At 46.0% G+C, this 22,725-nt stretch overlaps 1 protein-coding gene across 2 annotated transcripts in view; it reads left to right on the top strand.

Annotated features, from left to right (window-relative positions):
- NPTN (neuroplastin) overlaps positions 1 to 22,725 on the top strand; it is a 508,163-nt gene that overhangs the window by 430,297 nt on the left and 55,141 nt on the right. The window lies entirely within an intron of this gene.

The raw sequence follows: 22,725 nt of genomic DNA, 5'->3' as shown, positions 1-22,725 counted from the left end.
CATTGTCCAGATGCTTCCCAATAGTTGCCCACCCTCCTTTGTCCATGTGCTTCCCCATAGTTGTTACTTGCTGGTCCCTTTTTTCCCACACCTGCATTCTTCTCGCCCGCCCAACTGCATTCTTCTCGCCCGCCCAACTGCATTCTTCTCGCCCGCCCAACTACATTCTTCTCGCCCGCCCAACTACATTCTTCTCTCTCATGTGTTGCATCTTCCCTTTCCTCCTCCACACTCTGAACCCACTCCCCCACGTATTTAAAAAAAAAAAGTTTTTAAGGAAATTAGTGCTACATAACGAAAGCTAATTTCGTTCAATTTTATATTTACTAATTAATCTTGGATTGTTGAATAAAAAGAAAATAAATCTCACCGCATTTTGAAGGCGCGCGCATCCGGCCATGCCATATAGGTTTTTTTTAGGGTTTTTTTTTGCATTATTTCAGCCATGCTGCACAGCAGGCACACGGCCAGTGTCAAAGCCAATAAGTTATAGGCAAAACATATTGGTTTGCCAGTTCTTGATGCTGTTATAGCTAAAGCGCCTGAGGTGCAATCTGAATTTGTGAAACCATTTGGTGGTGGATGGAGTGGATGGGCTGCTTTTCCAGATCTTTAATTTGCATTAAGTGTTGGATCCTGAGTCCTACCTTATTTCACCGTGCAGATGGAATAATCAGCTGGCCTGATGGTCTTTTCTCTGACACTACTTGGTGATGGATTGACTCGGTCTTGTGTATTTACATGGCCTTAGATGGGTCCTGGGATACCCCAAAATATAAACCTAAATGAGCTATGAAAGAAAAACAGATCCACAATTGCAGTGACAGCTCAGTTGTATCAAATATGCAATAATGCAAACATTTTAGGCACAAAAACAAACCTAATGGCTATCAATAATTTTACACCAAGAGACCCTGGGAAATCCTAGTGCTGTCTTAAGCCCCTATTGAAGATGAAATGGCATTCAAAATCATGAATATTGTCAATGTTTGGACCACGAGTAATTTGAGAAGGTCATTATTGGGATGGAGTCTGCCACTTAATGATAACAGAATGGAGTCTGACATTTAACAGCAGCAACCCTTAACAATCATCTAAAGCAGTGGTTCTTAATCTGTGGTCCGGGGACCTTTGTGGGTCCACGAAGTGTATTCGGAAGGTCTGCTGCTGCAAATCATTTTAACAGAGTAACCAAGTCAAAGTGTATATAAATGTAGACGCAAAATGTACAATTGAAAATGTTAAAACATTCTGTAAATATAAAGACATTTAAAATTGGAAGCTTAAAAGGGTTAGCATCCTCAGAATGATTCATGGGAGCAGTGTTATGATTCATGTGAGTATTGCATCGAACAGAATAAAACATGGATTTTGAGTGGCCTCAACTGAATTTAGAAAAAAATCCAACCTTCCCATTAAAATTTCAATTTTTTCATATTTGTTTCTGAATGGAATACAATGTCATAATTTGTAGATTTGTTTAATGAATGCTTGTTTCTCTTTTCTGTGTATTGTTTTGCGGTTCAACTTATTGAAAATGCTTAGACCGGGGTCCCTAGCTTAGAGTGATTACTCAGTGGGTGTCCTCGGATTCCAATAATGATTCTTTAGGGTTTCTCAGTTTACAGTAATGATTAAGTATGCCACAGAAGTCAAAAGGTTAAGAACCACTGATCTAAAGGAAGCATGGAAAATCCAGTCCAACAATGGAGTGATATATAGAAATGTATTATCACCGGTGATTTGCCCAAACACACAGATCTGAGAAGGTAGCGGCTCTCTGACCATTATAATCTGCTGTTAAAGTCGAACTGATTATGGCCTGCTTCCAAGTCCATTTTCTGGCCACAGTAGATAGCTCAAAGGACAGGGTTTTTGGAATAGGGGGAATGTTGGGCGCGCAGCTAATATTTAACGCAAAGGTTCTTTGAAATATAATAGATAGATGGTGGTGCAAGTCGGTGAGAGGATAAGCCCTATAACCCCTCAAAAGGCGTGTGTTCAGTGAACAATACGCTAAGAGAACAGCAAAGTACCAACTGCACACAACAAGAGAGTAACGCAAATTCCAGTGTCCTGGTTGACACATATACACTTAAGTCACAGCCGTCAGAGAAACCACAATGTCTTTAGAGAGGTATCTTCATTTAATGTCTTTGCAGCCAGCAGTTTACAGTAATGATTAAGTAGGCCACAGAAGTCAAAAGGTTAAGAACCACTGATCTAAAGGAAGCATGGAAAAATCCAGCCCAACAATGGATTGATATAGAGAAATGTATTATCACCGGCGATTTGCCCAAACACACAGATCTCAGAAGGTAGCGGCTCTCTGTCCATTGTAAGCTGCTGTTACAGTCGGACTGATTATGGCCTGCTTCCAAGTCCATTTTCTGGCCACACTCATGTTGCTATTAGTTTCTGCATGAAGTATGGCTGGTAATTGCAGATTCCTGGAGGATTAAGGTGCCATGTCTGGATTCTTCCCTCAAGCCTTTTAGAAGTCCTTCTCAGCAGTCTTGGTTGATGCTTGTATTCGCTTCATAATCCATTCCTGCTCATGGAAAATGAGATGTCCACAACATCAGGTGTGCCCTAGACGCAGCGGACTAGTATCCTTCCCCGCAGACAAGCGTTACTGCTTGTCAGGCTTTAAACCTGAAGCTCGTCATCTCCTCAACCTGCCTTTTGATGTAGAACACCTTTTTGGAGGGCAAGTTGATTAGATGTTGGAAAAAGTCAGAGGACTCAGACAGGCAAGGGTGCTCTGGTGCAAACACCAGCTAACCATGGCTCTTTTCTCCACACACCATATAATGGCGAGCCAAAGTCACTGTCCCTCAGGCCTCTACGTCCAACCCCAGGTAGTAATAACAGCAATCACCAACACAGGGTTACTGTAAGGGAGGATGTAGAGGCAACAATAGCAGAGGCTAAGCGACTGCACCTGCAAAACAGTGACTTCCTCACCCTTCCCCCTACCACCCAACACCTGTCGGGGGACAATTACAAGGGTTTCTACCCCGTTGGGCAGAGATCACTTCACATCAGTGCATTCTTTATAAAGCAGAGAGGCATAGCCTAAAACTCACACAAACCACCACCAAACATTCCTCCCCGCACACAGAGACTGTAGGAAGGTAGGATCCTTCTAGCATGGTTACCACCACATTTTGGTGGTGTCATGATATTTTTTTTACTAGTCTGGTTGGGATCCTGCTAATCAGGACCCCAGTCTCTGAGCTTCGTCCCTTCGTTTGTCATGGTATCTCCACATTTGGCTACTGATGTAACCATGTAAGTCCCTAGTATTAAGTACTAAGGTACCCAGGGCATAAGTACACCAGGGGTCTCCAATGGGCTTCAGCGTGTATTATGCCACGCATGAGAGACCACTCAACCTGTGACTACAGGCCCGCCATTGCAGCTGTGTAAGCTGGTGCTAGCATCACTTACAACAGATATGTTTCCTTTTATCTGAGGTCACTATTCTTAAAACCAAAAGTCACTCCTAAGACAGGCCGTCCAATCCTGAAGGCAGGGTGCTGGGTTATAAGTGTGAAGTTGCCCTGCTTGAGCACGACCGCCCCTACAAACCCCAGAATCAATTCTCATGGCTTTGAAAGTGTGGTCAGCCATTTTGATACAAATAGTGGCCATGTGTCATTATGCCATGGCGAACTGTGTATTTATTGGCTGTGCCAAACCTGGGCATGTTTGGTATCAAACATGTTGGAATCCTACCCCAACACCAGGTATTGGAGGGATGATTCCATGCCCTGGGGGGCCCCTCCGGGAAGCCGCCAGTACTCTAGGTAACTGCCTTTTAGGGTCTGCCAGCAAGCTAGTGCTGCTGCCGACCCCAGGCACAATTCTGCCCTCATGCTACTGAGCTGAGCTCGAGCAGGGGAAGGTAGAACAATAGGTTTCCTGCACAGGGAGGTGTGACCACCTCCCAGACAGGACTTAGTGTATTGGGCTGGAGCGGGTGTGCTCACCAACACTACAAGGCTGCTTTGAAGGGCATGTTTGGTGCTCTCCTTGCATACTCTACTTAGAACCAGTTCTTCGAGCCCTTGGCTCCCGCTCTGGCACAAAACTGGACAAAGGACATGGGAGTAGCCTCCTCTTTGTCCTGCCCCCCGTCTGGAAGGGACCCCCGAGTCTCCCTAACCCCTTTTCTAGGGTCTGGGGTTGGGTCCTCAAATTCGTCATTGGACAAGACGCAAGCCTGAAAACACGTCACTCTCCGACCGTCTGGACACTTGGACTACCCCTGGAACCGAGTCTTCATCAGCAAAGACTCCCGCTGCTCCTGGTCTTGCTGTTCTGCAAGTTGTCTTAGTCGTCTGTGTCTGTGCTTCATCCAGGATCTCCAAAAGACATGTGGGCATCAAGGACACCCGAAGTAATCTCCCTTGGAGCGAAGAAGTAAATCTCTTGCATCTGAAGGCACCGCAACAGAGCTGACTGGTCTGCTGCTCCGGGTGTCACACGGACTTCGAAAGGGTCAGCAACGCAGGTGGTGGTTCTGCAACTTCCTCGAGGCCTGACCTGTCCTTTTTGCAATTTTGAGGCCTGTATCCATTGTTGCAGCCACTGGGAACGAACCCCTGTGCACCGCGTTGACTTGCTGTTGCCTAGGTTTGTTGGCTCTGCACTCCAGAGATCTTTGGGCTACAAGAAGCTCCAGCCTCCAGCATCTCTTTCTGCCAAGATCTTAGTCCTCACTGCATCCTCTGCACCGGGGACCTTCATCTTTGATGAGCTGCTCAGTCTTCTTGAGACGTCTGTGTCTTTGGCCTGTGGTTCCTCTCGAAGGTCTTCTCTTGTTTCAGTTGGCCCCCCTGCTTGCTCTGGGTCTGCTTTGACTCTCCTGCACTTAATAATAATAATAAAATCATTTGTAGTGCGCCTGGTTACACTATATCAGTGTGTCCCCGCGCTGTGGATGCAGTCCAACAAGAGGGCAGAACTTCCAAAGAAAACGGCAACATGAGGAGGAGGGAAAACACCAATCCGGAGGTTAGTCCTTCGGGAAGTGAGTCCTGTGAGTGAGGCCCGTGGTGTGTCCTGTGGACTTTGCTTGTCCCAACTTTGCTCCTTCGTTGTTTTCCAAGTCTGTTGCTGCTGCTAAGGTTTATTGGTGCTCCCACCGACTCCAATCCCTGGTTCTTGGCTTCCAACCTGGGATAGCTTGTGAACAGCTCCTGATCTTCCACAGTATCGCCTGGTCCTGACAGCTGCAGCGACAAGTCCATTGTCATCGCTACTGCATCTTCCGTCATCGGTGGTCATTTTTCCGTGCCTTCTTGTCACCCTTGTATTCCACTCTTGCACAGGCTTCGCCAGCGGCATCTTTTCTGAAGTCATCCATTGATCCTTAAGGCCCATTCCAGACCTCAGGCCACTCAATAAGTAAATAGTATTGGAACATTTTCACATTGTGACACTCCAAGACGTCATCCCATGGCTTCAGTAAGTTGTGGTCATGACCGCTCGACCTGAAGGATGCCTACTTCCTCATACCTATTCACTGTGCACTTTGACGGTTCCTCTGGCTTGTGGTAAGTGGTCAGGATCATCAATTTAAAGTGCTGCCCTAACCACAGCTCCCAGGCTGTTTACAAAGTGTCTTTCAATGGTAACCATTCACATCATCAGGAGCAGCCTCCACGTCTTCCCTAATTTTGACGACTGTCTGATCAAGAGTGCCACACATCAGCAATGTCCCATCTCCAACCCCAAGAAGTTCAGCCTTTCCTGAGTACTGAAAGCATTCCATAGTCCAGCAAGAGTGTGAGCATTCCAGATAATGATACCTCTTTTTCAGCCAGATTGCCAGGTAATGGTCAGGGCTATAATGCACCATCTAAGCAATAGTTCCACATGCCAGGTGCAGGAGTGTCTGGCAGCACAATGACCACAGGCAGGGGGACGATCTAGTGTAGAGTACTCATTGTGCTCTGCAGTGGGGGAATGTTAGAAGTGGGCAGCAGGATGGCCTCTTCTGCACCCAATTTTCCAAGTGACCATCCCCACAGACTCCTCCCTGACTGGGTGGGAAGTGCAGTTGCAAGACATAACCATACAAGGTGTGTGGACATCCAAACAATAGGATCTGCACATCAGTCACCTAGAGTTATTCGCCATACAGTTAACCTTCAGGGCCCTCCTCCCACTCATCCAACATAAAATAATTCTGTCCAGACGGACAACACAACTGTCATATTGTAGCCTCCAGAAACAGGGCAGAACCCACCACCTCCAGTGGTCAGCCTTAGCCCGAGGCATTTGGTGGTGGAAGATTCAGTGCAAGATTTATTTCTCATAAAATACATACCCGGAGTGGACAACAACTTTGCAGACCAGCTCAACAGGATGCACAAACCAGTCCACGAGTAGTAGCTCCACTCCCAAAGTTTTACTCCCGTACTTCTGGCGCGGGTGGTCCCTCCCCCTTCCCCCCCACTCATAGACTTGTTTGCAGCCGCCAAAAACATGAATTGACCTAACTTCGCCTCAAGGTTTCCACACCCACAGTCCATGGGCAATGCACTATAGATGAACTGGACAGAGATATTTGCGTATATGCTTTTCTGTCTTTCCTACTTCTTACATTTGTGATTCACAAGCTCTGGCAAACATCTCTGACCCTCATTGTAGCAGCCCCAACCTGGGCCAGGCAACCCTATTTCACCACACTTCTCAACCTCTCCATAGTGCCTCACGAGAAGCTACCCAACAGACCAGAACTTCTCTCTTAAAATCAGGGCGGACTCGGACATTCCCATCCCAAACAACTCAATCTTGCAATTTGCCTTCTAGAGTCCTGTGCCCGCAGAGTGCAAGGCCTTTCTAAAAGAGGCCCGGAGGCCTACTACCAGAGTGTTATGCAGCAAATTGAAACAATGTTTACATTACTGTTTCCCTAAAAATATTGCCCCATCTGAGTCCAGCAGTCCAAGACATTGCCTGTTACCTTTTCCATTTACAACAGTCACACCTAACATATACGTTTACTAGACTTAATTTAACTGCTGTCACAGCTAACCTACAAAACAGGCAACCCATCTCTTTTCTGTGTACCTGTAATTAATGCCATAATAGAAGGGCTCAAACAAGTTATACTACCACAGGTAACACCCACTCATGTGGGGAACCTAATTATTTGCACTAGGATAATGGGCACCACTTTCGAACCTCTACACTCTTGTCTTCTCCAGTTTCTTTGCTGGAAAGTAGCATTCCTATTAGAGATTACTTCCCTGTGCCGGAAAAGCGAAATACAAGCACTCTACCTGGTTGATCCCTTCTTCCAAGTAAACCATATTAGGGTGGTCTGCAGAACAAACCCGAAATTCCTACCCATGGTGGTTTCTAACTTCCACCTCAAGACCATACCCAATCAGTAGCAGAACAGGCTCTCCATACACTAGATGTAAAACAAAAAAGTGCTCATGTATTGAACTGACAGAACGAGCACTTCATCAAACAGAGCAACTTTTATCTCTTTTTCCAGGTATTGCATGCTGGAGAGTCAAATGTATACAGACCTGTTATGCCAACGCAAAATGCCTTTTGCCAGTTCCTCCCAAATCCCACTCAACCTGCAAGAAAGGAACGCCTATGGCTTTCTTGGGAAATATTCCTATACTTGACATTAGCAAAGCTGCTACTTGGTCTACTCCCCATGCTCACAAAACCTTGTATGCAAGCCAACAGGCCAAACTTGGTCAGGCTGTTTTACGCACAGTGTTCCAAGTCTCTGAAACATCCTCAGGATAGCCACCGTTTTTTGGGAGGACTGCTTTACAGTCTATGCATATCATGTCTATCTACAACTACAGATGTCGGAAAACTGAAATGTTACCTTGTAAGTATCTGTATGTGGCATGTGGTGCTGTAGATTCACTTGCACCCACCCTCCTCCCCGGTCGCCTTTCAGTGTTGTAGACGGTATTTCTTTAACTTTCAACGATAATCTTTCCTTTACATGGTTATCTTTCTATACCTATATGCTCTATTCACATCCTCACCCTGCATATGGAAAAAACAATCTAACATAGATGTTGAGGCCTAAGAGTGTTACCAGCAATAGACTATACCTCATGATTCAAAAAGAATTCTTCAAAGAAAAACAACTTGCATACATCCGAGTCCAATACAAGCTGACAGGAGTATGAACATCATGCGAATCTACATTTCAAAACTAAGCAAATACTTTTTCCCACTTTCACCATCTAATGAGCGGAACCCCTGGAGATGTTTAAAGAAAATAAAGTACAAGGAGAGATGTTTTGCACACCAGCAAATAATACTGAAAATAAAGTTGAAACTTTATCTCCCTCATGAAAATAATTTGCACAATTTTCCGATTTAAAGAAAGCAAAAAAAGTTACTTTCCTGTAATTTAAGTTACCCAGTGTTGGTATCTTTTAAAGATTCACAGACTTGAATCATTCCCCATTGAAGTGTGAGTCCCACAGTAACACCGAAGGTAAAAAGTATGTATACTCACATAGACTATAATGGCACTAGGCCATGAAATAAAAGCCTATCTATGTCCTTTTTAAAAAAGTAACACATTTTAACTATGACCAATCAGGTGGTAGCACCCTCTAGAACACTCCCAAGAGAGGCTGATTGCCTCAGCTTTTCAAGCACAAGTGGGAATAACATTCCTAGTCATAAGGGGAGCCTCTCAGGAGAGTAGAGTGGGTCGCATGTGAATCTATGAAAGATACCAATACTGGATAACTTCAGTTACAGATAAGTAACTTTTAGTTTTTCATCCAGCATTGGATCCTTCATAAATGTGCATGCTTGAATCATAATAGCTAGCAGTATTGTAGGTAATGGAAATACCCTTAGAGGATGGTGGGTAAAAACAATACACTTTAATAGATGTCAATATGAACTTAACAGCATATATCATATGCACATATCTATATACTCAAACAGATATATTGAGTACATAAGCATTTATGACCTTTAGATAAAGGATGTAAATAGAACAATGAAGTCGCAATATACCATAGTTTGGAACATTTAAATAAATATCAACTCCTCCGTTTAAAGAGGCTCACTTTATTGGAATAAATGGCGTAACACTGCCTAGCTGTATCGCTTCTCTATCTCGATTCCAGGCAGTAATGGTGTGTGAATGTGCGGGTGCTCTTCTACGTCGCAGCATGGCATATTTTCTCCAGCGGAATGCCTGCAAACAGAGCAGCTGAAGTGCATACTGTTCTTGCTGAATGAGCTTAGCTCTTCTCATTAAGGGTCTGCCAGTCTTGGAATGGCAAAACTGTATTGTTGCTGAAATCCATATTGCAATCGTAGGTTTGGTCACTGCGGTGACTTGACGACGTTGGTCATAAGCTACAAGTAGCTTGTCAGTCTTGCAAATGTGCTTAGTTCTGTGAAGGTAAAATGTGAGACGCAGCTTGATGTCCAAAGTATGCTCAGCCGGTGTGGCTGGGTGGGAATTTTTTTTAAAGGATGACAGGCTCATTGAGATGGGATTGAGAAGGAAACTTTGAGATAAGCTTCTGGTTTATTCTGAGAAGTACAGTACAGAAGTACACTGGTGAAACATAGAAAAGAATGCTCTTGAGTGGTAAGAGCCTGTACCTCACTAACCCATGTGGTAGATTTGTGAGCGAGGAGAAGCGCAACTCTCCACGTGAGAAACTTTATCTCCCTCATGAATGGGTTTGATAGGCTGCTTCATTAGTTGTGTGAGGACCACACTGAGATGCCATTCCAGAGGAGGAGCTCGCACCGTTAGGAAAGCCCCTTCATGAATTGCTTTATGATTCTTGTAGAACAGAGAGATGAAGCTTGTGCAGAGGGTCTGTACCTTGAAATTGCAGAAAGGTGAATTTTGACTGAAGAATAAACTGAGCCTGACTTAGTCAGAGAAAGAAGATAAGGAAAGATCTGTCCCGGAAAAGCATGGAATGGGTGCTAGTTGTATTGGTGACACCAGTGACAGAATATTTTCCACTTTAACTTGTAGATCTTTGTTGTGCCTTTCGCTTTAGTCTTGGAGAGAATAATTCTGCATTCTTGAGTGATATTTAAGTTCTGAAATTCATAGAATTCAGGAGCCATGCATGCACGTTGAAAGAGGCTGGCTCTGGGTGGTATATCTGACCATGGTTCAATGTCAGGAGAGATGACGCTGGTGGAAGGCGAATGGGCTTGATCTCAGACATGAGGAGGAGCTACAAAAACCACTGCTGCTTGGGCCACTTTGGAGCGATCATTAGGAGACAGCTGTGTTCCTTCTCCATCCTGGTGAGGACCTTGGGAATCAGTGGGAAGGGGTTGGGGGGGGGGGGGAGAGTACACTTAAATCCCGGACCAGCGCATCGAAAGGGTATTTCCCCACCACCCTGGGAGGGGGTCTACACTGGCGTAGAACTGACATTTGGCATTGCTATCCATCGCAAAGAGGTCTAGCATGGATTTCCCCCACAATGAGAATATTTTGTTCAACTGCTGTTGGGCCAGTTCCCACTCGTGGCAACTGTTCTTGGCCCTTCTGAGAGCATCCACTAGTGTGTTCTGAACTGCAGAAACATGCTTGACCTTTGAGGATATTCTGTGTGCTGTGAGCCAACCCCACAGCTCTTGGGCTTCTTGAGAAAGTTTTAGAGATCGAGTTTCTCCCTGTTTGTTGATACAGTACATGATGGTCATATTGTCGGTACAGACCAGCACGGAGGATTTAGCGATCTTTGGGAGGAAAGCCTGTAGGGTGAGAGAAATGGCCTTGAACTCCATGCTGTTTATGTGGAAAAACCTATGACTTGTCGACTTCCTTACTTGGATCTGAAGGTCCTCTATATGGCCTCCCCAGCCCTCCGTGGAAGAATCTATGGTGATGATGAAATCCCGTACTAGTGGTAGAAACGCCTTGAGAGAGATGTGGTTTGTGAGACCACCATGCCAGAGTGGGTCGCATTCTAGGAGTAATAGATATCAAGTCCTCGAAGAACCCTTCCAACTCTGTCAATTAGAGATGCAGTCCCTCTTGCAACGGCCTCATCTTGAGGCGCAACAATGGGACCAAGTTTATTCAGGAAGAGATCATGCCTAGGAGCGACTTCAATAGTCTCACACAAACTTACTGTTTACTTGCAATTTTTTAAGCCAAGTGAGTAACCTTACCTTCTCCGTCCTGGGAGAAGAAGGCCTTCTGTATCCACTCTGAGAAATGTCATCTGACTGGGATTTGTGGAGGACTTTTATCAATATGCAGTGAGGCTCCGAAAAAGAGAGAGACAAGCTTTTGTCGCCCTGACCGCTTGAACTGGGGTGGATGCTTTTAGCAGCCAGTTGTCTAGGTAAGGGAATGCCTGATGACTTTACCGGAGTGATGCTGCTACCGGGCCATGCACCTGTTGAATATACGAGGGGCCAACTTGAGGCCTTAAGGGAAGGACCTTGAATTGGTAATGGGTGCCAGATACTGTGAATCGAAGATTTGTGGTGTATGGAATGGATGGGGATATGGAAAGAATCGCGGTCCAGGTCTAGAGATGTCATAAAATTTCCATTGTTGAGATGATGAAGAATTTCAGAGAGTTATCATCCAAAAGGATTGCTAGCTTAGGTATTTGTTGTGCTTCCTGAGATGTAGGATAGGTCTCCACTCTCCTGATTTCTTGCACATTAGGATAAAACAGGAGTAGAATCCTTTCTCCTTTTGAGCAACCAGGACTTTCTCTATTGCTCCTTTGGCAAGCATTAAGAAAGCTTCCTTCCATAGTAAGTGAAGACAAAGGGAGTGTGCTCCCCTTGGCATAATTGGTGGTTTTTCCGTAAACTCCAAGGTATGGCCATAGGTGACTAGGTTCAATACTCATCTGTCTGAGTTAATGGTTTGCTAGTGATGGGGGTAATTGGATATCTTCCCCGCTACCGGATGAGAAAGTGGCATAGCTAGTCCCTGACAACGTCACTGTTTATGGCCTGTGTAACAGCTCTGAGGTGGTGGTCTTCTGCAAGACCCTTGCTTAGAGAAAGCCATGGTGGAGGATTGACGGTATGACTGTTGCTGATACCCCTTCCTGTATTTGGGCTGGTAGGACTGATATTGCTGGAAGCACTGGAATCCACCCCTGTAAGAAGAGAAGCACTCCTCGAAAGGGCCCCTTGCGATATTGGAGGGTGACCAGGGATTTGGCAGTAACAGTGTCTGTTTTAATGACAAGAAGAGCATCATAAATAGGCTTGCCTACTAGCATGTCTCAGTCATATGCCTTGTCCAATATTTTAGATTGGACTTCAGGTCTAAATGAGGTTGCTTTGAGCCAGCCTTGGCACCTTAACACGGCTGCGCCGGCTAGCTGACGGAAGCTGTGGAGGCGATATATGTGGCGCAATCTATGATTTCGGATGAAGTGTGCTCTCCTTCCAGTACGATCTTATTGCCTTCCAACTGTCTATCCTCCGGTAAGAGTTCGATGATGGAGCCAACATCTGACCACATTTGGCAGTCATAATGGCCTAGAATCGCCAGTGAGTTCGATACATGCACTGTAATTGCAGACATGGTGGAAAACCTTTTGCCAATATTGTCTGAACGGCGACTTCGTTGTCAGGTGGTGCCAAAATAGAAGTAGATGGGTTCCTAGATCTACATTGTGCCGCCTTAGAGATAATGGAGATAGGCTTGGGGTGTCCTGTCAAAGAGGAAAACCTCAGGGGCCCTTACTTTTTATCAATGCAAGAGTAGACAGCCACTACTCTGGAAGGGTTCTCCATCACCTGGACTCCTTCTTGCCATATGTAGTCAAGTATAGAGTGTACAGCTTTTCTTGCCTGATCTTTTAAATCGTACTGGAAACAGTTGGACTGTTTCACCGCCATAGGGAGATGAAATGTGGTTGCTGCCTTTTCCATGAGGTTGTGAAGATCTCTGATATCTTCTGGAGGCAAATCAGCAGTTTGCTGCATAGGTGGAGATGGTGTTGTTATAACATAGTCATCCCATTTGTCCAAAGGTGTGTTGGGAAACTCACCCTTTTCGCTTTCATCATCAGATGATGATGGACCGTCCCTCTGTGGCGTTGTTACCTGGGAGGCAGGCGTCATTCTAGGAGCAGCTGGAGGAGGGCGAGGTGCTGGAGGCTGCGATTCAGGGGGTTACGGAACACTGTTCCCATAATCTTAGGATCGCCTGAAGGGCTTGTATCAAGGAAGCAGGAAGATGTGCAGTAAGTATCCTGCTAAAGTGGAGGGTAGGAATAATATCCGCGGAGCTCATAATGTCTTGGAGGTTAGTAATGCCCTTCCTCCTTACAATCCTCATCTTCCTCCTGGCATTTAACCTTCAGTTCTGAAGGGCTGTGGAATGGACCAAACAGGCCGCTGTCATCAGATTCATCAATGTCCAGTAGATGATTTGGAGGCAGAAGTGAAACCTTGTTGAGTGAGGGGACTTGAGGATGTAGACAGGTTCTGGTGACCTCAGAACCCTTAATCGTCATTGACTGTTTAGTCATTGGAGGGATGTGAGCATCCTTATTTAGTGGTATGGTCGATGGAACCAATGCTGAGACCATCATCGACAGCAATGTCGTTGGCAGGGGCGTCGACAGAAACTTCGTAGACGCCTCAATCTTCGTCGATGAGATGGGTGCTCCGATGGCAGGTATCATCGTTTTCGCCGTCAACTGTCTTGACAAGATGGTAGTGCTGGTGATCTTAGTGTCGACGGGCAAGGCCTCGTCGAGATGGACTTGGAAGAAGCCCCGAGGACGGGTTAGCAGAGAAGGCATGAGGGCTGCCTCTATCCTTAGCAGATGGCGTTGATGGGCCAGGTAAGGATGTTTCTGAAGATAAATGTTTTTGCTTCTCCCTACTCTTGAAGCTGTGAGACTGGTGAGAAGTCTTCAAGGATTTTGTGGACTTCTCTGACGCTGCTACATGTGATCTTGCCCTTTTGTGAGACGTAGAAGAGGTGTCCATATCCTCAGAAGATTATTTCTGAATCTTTTTCTGAAGCCACAGGAGTATCCTCCCTTCCCTGTCCCTCACAGTTTTTGAGGCGAAAGTGTGACAAATCTTGCACTCTTTTACCTCATGTTTGGGCACTTAAGGCAGTCCTTATGTGGGTCATCCCACTGGTCTTACAAGGACGAATAAGGCAGTTTCTGTCAGACATAGTAGAACAGTAATGTTGAAAATTGCTTTTCAAGTGAAAACATTTAGCAGAGCTCAGGGAAACTCCTTTCAGACATGACTTGCGGTGAAAATCTGAGGGAATCTGCCTCACTTGGGAGTATTCTAGAGGCTGCTACCATCTGATTGGTCATAGCAACATTTTGGTCCTTTTTTATATATAAAAAGGACATCGGGTATTACATTCAGGTACAACTGCCATTATAGCCTGTGTTAGTTATACATACTGCTTTACTAAAGTACCGCAGGATTCTCACTTCAGTGACAGGTAATAATTCCAGCATGTGAATCTCTCAAAGATCCAATACTGGGTAATATAAACAATAAAAAAGAGGTATCAGTCTAGATACTAAAGATCTACTTAAAAAGGAAAGGATTAGTTAACTAAAACAATAGAAATAATAAAATGCAATGGCTGTGGCTAGAAGCTTGCATAGGGTTACTTTACAAAATGGTGAAGACAGTAGAACAAATGTTACGTGACAGCTAGTTCCTGATTAGTTACAGAGCAGGAGGGAAATCGTTGTCCTACCATAGCACATTCACAGAGTAGCCTTATTGAAAAATAAGACAGATGGTACAAAGTACTGATGTGAGAGCGCTAGCGGAAACCATTGAGAAACTGATGTCAAGGCTGCAAAATTGATGTTCAGGTCTCAAAAGTAAAAATGGCAAGACAACTAAATGAAGTAGAAAATCAGCCTAAGCGTCACAGTTTATAATGATCCTTCCTCCATAAAAGTCACATCAGCACAGTAGAACGGTGTTACTTTATTATGAAAGTCGCACAGACATTTGCTGATGAAGCATTTAAATAATCAATCCAGAGATATAATCCAGGTAAGATCCACAAAAGATACGATGAATTGCAAGAAACAGTATCTGTATATTTTAGATCCAGGAAGGTTAGAGGTTAGAAAACATCCAACTTATGGATTTTGAAGATTCTTGTAAATGTAAGCACACAGGTAAGTAAGCCAGGTAGTGCCAAAATGTGGTAATCCCTTGAAACATAGATGCAGCACACTAGTTTGAACATATTTATTTCCAGGTAAAGAAGTCCCACTATTCATCTAGAAATCTTCAGTGTATCCTGTCCAAACCTCAACAGCATTCAAAACAATACATTACAAAGCAGGATGCCCTCTATATTCAAACATATAAACGCCATGTCCTTTCCCCAAACAACTAATAAAATCAAACCCTAAAGAAAAGGAAATGGGAGAAGAAGCAAGAAAATAGACACAAACTCATCTTTTAATTAACACAAAACCATTCCATGTCCGAACCGGATGTGAGAATTATGCTTTTCTTTCTTCGCTTTATTAACATAGCAGCATTTTTTAAAACAACTTCCTGTAACTTTCTACTTGAAAGCGAAGAACTAACAGTCCCATGAGTATTTTGGAATGTGGTACAAAAAACAACCAATCAAAGTGATAAGGTAACCAATAAGGAACTAGTTGAGCCTGTAACAGTCTCTCCTCAGATCTGATCCCCCTCTTTCTTTTTGTTCGCAGCCTTCAGTTAAGTCTGTTTTTTCTCCTTCTAGTGTATTTGCTGATACAAGCGTGTATTTAACTAGCGGGTCTCTCTGACCATTGTTGTATGTGTGTGTGTGCAGCGCACAGCGCTGAAATTGTCCCGTCGCAAGAGCGATTTTAGGCTCCTTCGTGAATGATGTTTATGGTGCTGCACCGTGGTGTGGTCCTCCGCCCACCAGGTGGCGCTTGACTCTGGTGTCTCTTTCCCCCACGATTCAATTTGCGTCCCCAGCCGAGACCGCCGAGAGCCTTGTTTGGAGACATATGCCCCGTTTTGGGGGTCTATATAGCCCTTAGAGTTATTTTGCCTTTCTTTTTACAAGAAGCATGACACCCTGCATTCAGGGTAGGTATTGTCTGTGATGATTGCCTACCCCCTGAGGTCTGTACTGTGACAGTGACCATTCAGGTCCATAGTGGGAACATGCTCCCAGGCGTTTTATCCCTTACATATAGCTAGGACCGGAGGGAGGGGTTCCCGGGGCTAAGACCCATTTTCTGTGCGGCTCTGCCCATGTTAAGAACCTTGACTGTGCCCGCAGTCCCCAAAATTTGCAGGCATCTGTCTGCCCATATTCCCCTTCCGTGGGGTGTGCTGCAGTATTGACACCTAGAAAGTGATATATATGTATATATATATATATATCAGATCCTGTCCACCTAAAAATGCTTGCTAAAGATAGGAACGGACCACCACTCAGGTTTCAAGTGAAATTAAAGCGCCTTATTCCTCCTTTTCCTCCAACATGACACGTTTCGACCGGGTCACCCCGGTCTTGATCACATGACATGCAAGGAATCCCGCGTTGTTTAAATACTCCCATTCTCCACCATGTTCCCTCCAAAATATTCATAGAATGTGAAGAAAGACTTTTGGGGATATACGTTGACTCTAATTAATCGCATTACCTTACATATAAATATTAAAGGCACAAATTTATAAATACATATACAAAGGAATCCATAATACGAGAAAAACACTTTGTAATAGTAGCCAACATAACAAGAGAAGTTTTTCTTAAAAAAACATAATTCAGAAAAAATTTCTCAACCCTATATCATGGATAAGACTGAATGTAAAATTCATTAAAAATGTCTAAAACAATTTATAAAAAAGTTCAGATATACTGGGCAAGTGCCCACTTAATAATCATCCTACTCAATCACAAATTCATCCATTATATGACAGCAGCGGAGGGTGGAGCATTTCACCAAAAGTGTGAAAAGTGTGACGTTCTGCCAAAAAAGAAAACCTAGCAGATACGACATGTTTCAAAGATAATTTATTTTTTATATAAGTCTAACGGATGCCAATCACTTTTCTTATAATAGACTTATTAAGAAGTACAAAAAGTATTCAATTGCCAACAACTGAGAACTGTGAGAAACGGCAAAAAACCATATTCGATGCATATGATCTGCAGATTGCACACTGTGCATAGATTGCCACCTAGTGTTGGGCCCGGATGTTTGCAGTTTGTTGTTGTCCTGAAAAGTTATTTGGAAGTCACGAGAAAGGTGACTCCTCCTTTGGACCACAATGCGCATGGGCATCGGCTCCATCCCCAGATTGTTTTTTTTTTCGCCATCGGGCTCGGATGTGTTTCCTGCTTTCCGGTTTGGAACCGAATTTCCTTTGGCGCGCAATCCTCACCCAGTTCGACGGTATTGTTTCGAACGCGCTCCACATCGACATGATTCTTTACCACTTCGAAGTCTTCGATTCCGGTCGTCGGCGAAGGCCTTCGGGCCTGCCTAGGCCTTACTTTCTGGCTCATGGAAAGAACGCCATTCAAAAAATGTCCTCGATGTGGGTCGAAGTTTCCCAACACCGACCTACATGAAGTGTGCAACCTTTGCCTCTCACCGGAGCACGAGGCCAAAGACTGTCCCGCTTGTGCCTCCTTCCGCTCCAAGAAGACAATCCGGGACCGATGAGCTCGAAGAACAATGGCAGGCTCGTCAGCTTCGATCCCCAACGACATCTTTGAAGAGGGCGTCGACGTGCCAGAACACCAGCACGCCGAAGAGAGTACCAGCTCCTCAGACGCCGAAGACTCCAATGTCGAGGAAGTCACTCCAGCTCAATGGGTCGTTAGTAAGATCGTCAACCCCAAACCTTCCTCGACACCCTCTAAAAAGGCTTTGGGCACACCCTCACCTTCAGGCCCGGGTGCACACTGAGAAACTGCTTCCCACGCCCCACCTTCGGTCCTGGCAAAGAAGCCCAATAAGCCTTTAGGCGGCTCGAGCCAGCCTATTCCCGGTGCCGATCCTATACCGACACCGAAGAAAAAGCCATCTTCCTCAACCACGCCGACCGTTGCTCCGACACCTAAGCACACTGCGCCAAAGACTGGCAGCGGCACATCGATGCCGAAACCGCATTCGGAGCCCACTAAAAAAACACCTAAAGCTCAAGAACACGCTTCAGAACCGAAAAAACACCTGGAACCTACGGAGCCGAAAAGCTTGACACCGAAGGATCTGCCCTATTCAGAGGAACTTTTCACACCTGATCCTAACCAAAAAAATCTTGTAAAGGATCCTAAAACTGGTCAATTGACTCTCAGTTCCAAGAAGAGACCACTTGATGCGCCAGCACCTCCTCCTCCTCCAAAGAAGAGACATTGCAACCTCTCCATTAAGGGTCCCTCCTCCACCACCTCCCCATACTGTTCCTCCTCCTACACCTCCTCCACCTCACCATTCACCTACACCATCCCTAATCCAGACGATGATGTAGACACAGACTCTGATGACACAAGTGGGGGTGCATATGACCCAGCAGGGACCAATAGTCCCCCTCAGTCACCTAATCCATGGGATGATTACAACACCCCTGATGTGCCTCATGTCCCACAAGACGATATATACCCTTCTAGGCCTTCCCCACCAGAGAACACTATAGGTTTTAACCTACTAGTCCAAAGAGCTCCAATATCATGGGGTGGACTTACACGCTGATGCGGTGGAGGAAGATTTCCTACTAGACACTTTTGATAACACACAAAGGTCTACTGCCATTTTGCCAATGCTTAAGGGTGTCATCAAACATGCAACAGAGCTTTTTAAAGACCCTGTCAGGACTAGGGTCCTCAATCCTCACATTGAGAAAAAATATAAAGCTGCCTCTAAAGATCCAGTCTATATTAAAGGTCCAGCACCATTAGACTCTCTAGTAGTGTCTAATGCACATAAACGTGCTAATTCTCAGACATCAGGTGAGGCCTCACCACCAGACAAAGAACCCAAGCTACTTGACGCCTCTGGTAAAAGAACAGCGTCACAAGCAGCTAATATCTGGCGCATTGCCAACACCCAAGCGTTGCTGGCCAGATATGACAGGGCACATTATGATGAACTAGAGTGCATAATGCAGCATCTACCAGACAAATACAAAAATAGGGCCAATGAACTTATACAGAAGGGTAAAAATATTACTAATACTTCCATTCGTTGTGCCCTAGATGCTGCAGATACCGCCTCAAGGGTAATCCGTACTAGCACACTTCTACGTAGACATGCTTAGCTTCGTATCTCAGGTTTTAAACCTGAGGTACAAAACTCCGTCCTTAATCAGCCATTTGATGAGACACATTTATTTGGCCTAAATGTTGACGTGTCTTTAGAAAAGATGAACTAAAGACACAGATACAGCAAAATCTATGGGAGCCTTGCAGCTGCAAACTCCCAGATGTTCTTTTCATCATACAGAGGCAACACTAGAGGCTACTCCTCGGAAAGTCCCTCCACTTCTTACAAAACCTCTAGCCAATCCACATTCACTAAGGGCTACCACAGAGGGGGTTACAGGGGTAACAACAACAAAGGCAGAGGCAAAACCAACAACTACCGCTCTGCCTATACCCCTACCCAATGACTTTCCTCCACTTCCCCCACAACATTCCACTCCTGTGGGGGGAAGACTGCAACAATTCCTTCCTGCCTGGACCAACATCACATCAGACAGGTGGGTGCGACAAATTATTCAGTCAGGTTACTGTCTAGAACTAACATCTACCCCCCAAACATACCACCCAAACAGCGTCCAATGTCACAAGAACATCTATCACTGTTAAAGCAAGAAGTAATATCTCTGCTAGAAAAAAGTGCAATAGAACCAGTTCCTCTGCACCAACAAAACAAAGGGGTTTACTCCCTATATGTTTTCATCCCAAAGAAGGACAGCTCTCTAAGGCCTATTCTGGACCTCAGACCGCTAAACATATACACACAGTCAGACCATTTTCACATGGTCACACTCCAACAAGACCTTCCGCTTCTGTCACAAAACAACCTCCTTTTTTTTTTGTTAAACAATTTTTATTGCAGGGGTACGTACAATATACAGTGCCACAGTTAGTATCATACAGTTTAGAGTCGCTGTGCGCTCAACGCTTTCCAGATGTTTTGTACACAGTCTTTCAGCCCACATCCCGGAGGCAGGGCGGCGTTAGTTCGCTATACAGTGCTCTCTCTGGACTGGGCTGTTCACTCCCGTCAATATGAGAGGGTCTCCGCCCGCTGCTTTTAATATTGTGGCGTGCCGCGTCGCGCTGCTATTCTAGTAAGGACTTACATGTTCCCCTGCTGAACTCCCTTGTGACGAACCCCCCCTCCCCTCCCTCCCCCCCCGGTGTCTACGTCTGTGCTCGGTGCAAACATGTGTGCCTACACTGTGGGTCTGCGGATCTCTCAAGTGTTAATGTGTGAGTGTGTCCTGTGGAAGTGCTGGAGACTCGATCTGCACTGCTGGGGCTGCCATGTCCTCCACCTCCTCCTCCCCCTCTTCCTCCGCTGCGCTATCCCTTAGTGCCTGTACAAGTATTTCCCATGCCATCGCTGCTTCTTGCGCCTTGTCGTCTGAACTGCGGCGGGCCAGTTGGTAACGTATCGTGCTCTCCGCTGTCGCCCATTTCAAGAATTCATTCAGCCATCTCCTATGTGTCGGCCCTACTTTCGACTTCCACCCCTTGGTCAGTTCTCTCTTCGCTATGAGTAAGCCCATGTCTATGAATTTACTCGACAGTTTGTTCTTTGTCGTGTGAGGGAACCAATGTAGAATAGTGACCGCGCTGTCATAATGTAACTCCCTATCTGTTACTACATTCAGGGTCTCCCCTATTTCCGTCCAATACTCTTGTATACGGGGGCAATCCCTTAACATATGTACTAGGTCAGCGCCTGTGTGGTTACATCTGGGGCATGCTGCGTCAACTACGTGAAAGTACGCTGTGATTTTACTCGGGTGAGGTAAGCTCTGTGGAGGATATAGAGGTGTATTAGTTGAAAGCGCGCGTTCTTGGTGCTTTTTCTGGCTCTCCGCACCAGCTGTGACCATGTCGCATCTGGGATTTCCAGGTGTAGGTCCGCCTCCCATTTGTTTTTAAGTGATGCCAGCGGCAGTAGGGTTTCCGATTGCATTCTGCCGTAGAGGCATGTAACAGCTTTAAACGTTCCCGCCGCCATCATCGTGTATTGACACGCTAATGTCGTTGTGGGCTCTATCAGGCCCCCCCCAGTGTACCTGTATGGCTCTCACCACCGCCGCATGCAATAGGTAGTCTCCCCTCGGGAGGTTGTATCGTTCCCGCAAAGCCTGGTATGGGGATAACACCCCGTCTTCGTAGATGTCCCCTATCATCTGCAACCCCGCCTCCTCCCAGTGACGAAGACCCGACCAGTCCCCGCCGTGCGGGAGTGCCGTCACCATGCCCAGTGGGATTTCGGGCGCATAGGGGTGACCGGGTCCAGCTCGTCTCTGCGAGCGGTTCCAACACAATCGGAGGGTCCGTTCCTCCTGGGTCAGCCCTCGTAGTAGAAGTTTTTGTTGCAGGGTGATGTACGCCAGGACATGACGGGGTGTGCCAGCCTCCCTCTCCTGCTCCGGGCCACGGTACACTCTCGCTACCTCCTGAGTAAAGAATTGCAATTGAGCTTCCAAATAGTAAAGCTCAAAATCTGGGACAGCTAGGCCCCCCTCATCCTTAGGGCGGGTCAGTGTCGCCAGCGCAATCCTGCGTCTGCCCGTTCCCCATAAAAAGGATACCAACATTGATCTCAGTTGTCTGAAGATCGCTCCGGGTATCCACACGGGGAGAGTCCGGAAGAAATACAAGAGTCGCGGCAGGGCCACCATTTTCAGGAGTGCGACTCGGCCCGCCGTCGACAGGGGTAGAGTGGACCAGAAGGACATACAGCCCCGCAAGGCTCGGATGCAACGACCCACGTTACCGTCTAGCAGGTCCGCCGGTTCATGATATATGTGCACTCCCAAGTAATTCAGGCAGTGGGGTTCCCAACGGAGGTGTGGGCGGAGCGAAGGGCTGTCCTCTCCCTTCCGTAGCGGGAAGAGACAGGTTTTTGTCCAGTTTACCCGCAATCCCGATATATCGCCAAAGCGCTCTAGTAGTCTCTCGGCGCCCTCCACAGCCTCTTCCGCATTGTCTAAAAAGAGGAGGAGGTCATCCGCATATAAGGAGATGTAATGAAGTGCACCTCTGAGGGCTAGTCCGTTGTAATATTCGCCTCTCCTAGCCATAGCTGCCAGAGGTTCCACAGCAAGCGCAAACAGCAGGGGGGGATAGTGCACATCCCTGTCTGGTTCCCCGAGTCACCTCGTACTGGTCCGATACCAATGATCCGACCCTCACTCTGGCTATCGCCGATAAGTAGAGCACCTTCGTCCACCGTATGTACCCCTCTCCCAGGCCAAAATCTTGCATCACTCTGTAGAGGTAGTCCCATTCCAGGCTGTCAAAGGCCTTTTCTATGTCGACCGCTAATACCAGGGGGGCTCTCGCCTCCAGCGGTGGAGTATCCACTAGTCTAAGTAGCCTACGGATGTTGTGTGTAGTGTTTCTCATGGGTATAAAACCCGACTGGTCTGTATGGATCAGATCTTGCATATGGGACAGCAGTCTGGTGGCCAGTATCGTGCTTAATACTTTATAGTCAGTCGTTAACATGGATAACGGTCTAT

This window comes from Lissotriton helveticus, chromosome 3_2 (genome assembly GCF_964261635.1).
Source record: "Lissotriton helveticus chromosome 3_2, aLisHel1.1, whole genome shotgun sequence".
NCBI lineage: Eukaryota > Metazoa > Chordata > Amphibia > Caudata > Salamandridae > Lissotriton > Lissotriton helveticus.
The sequence above is the reverse complement of the archived record's forward strand: the minus strand, read 5'-3'. Positions and strand labels throughout refer to the sequence as shown.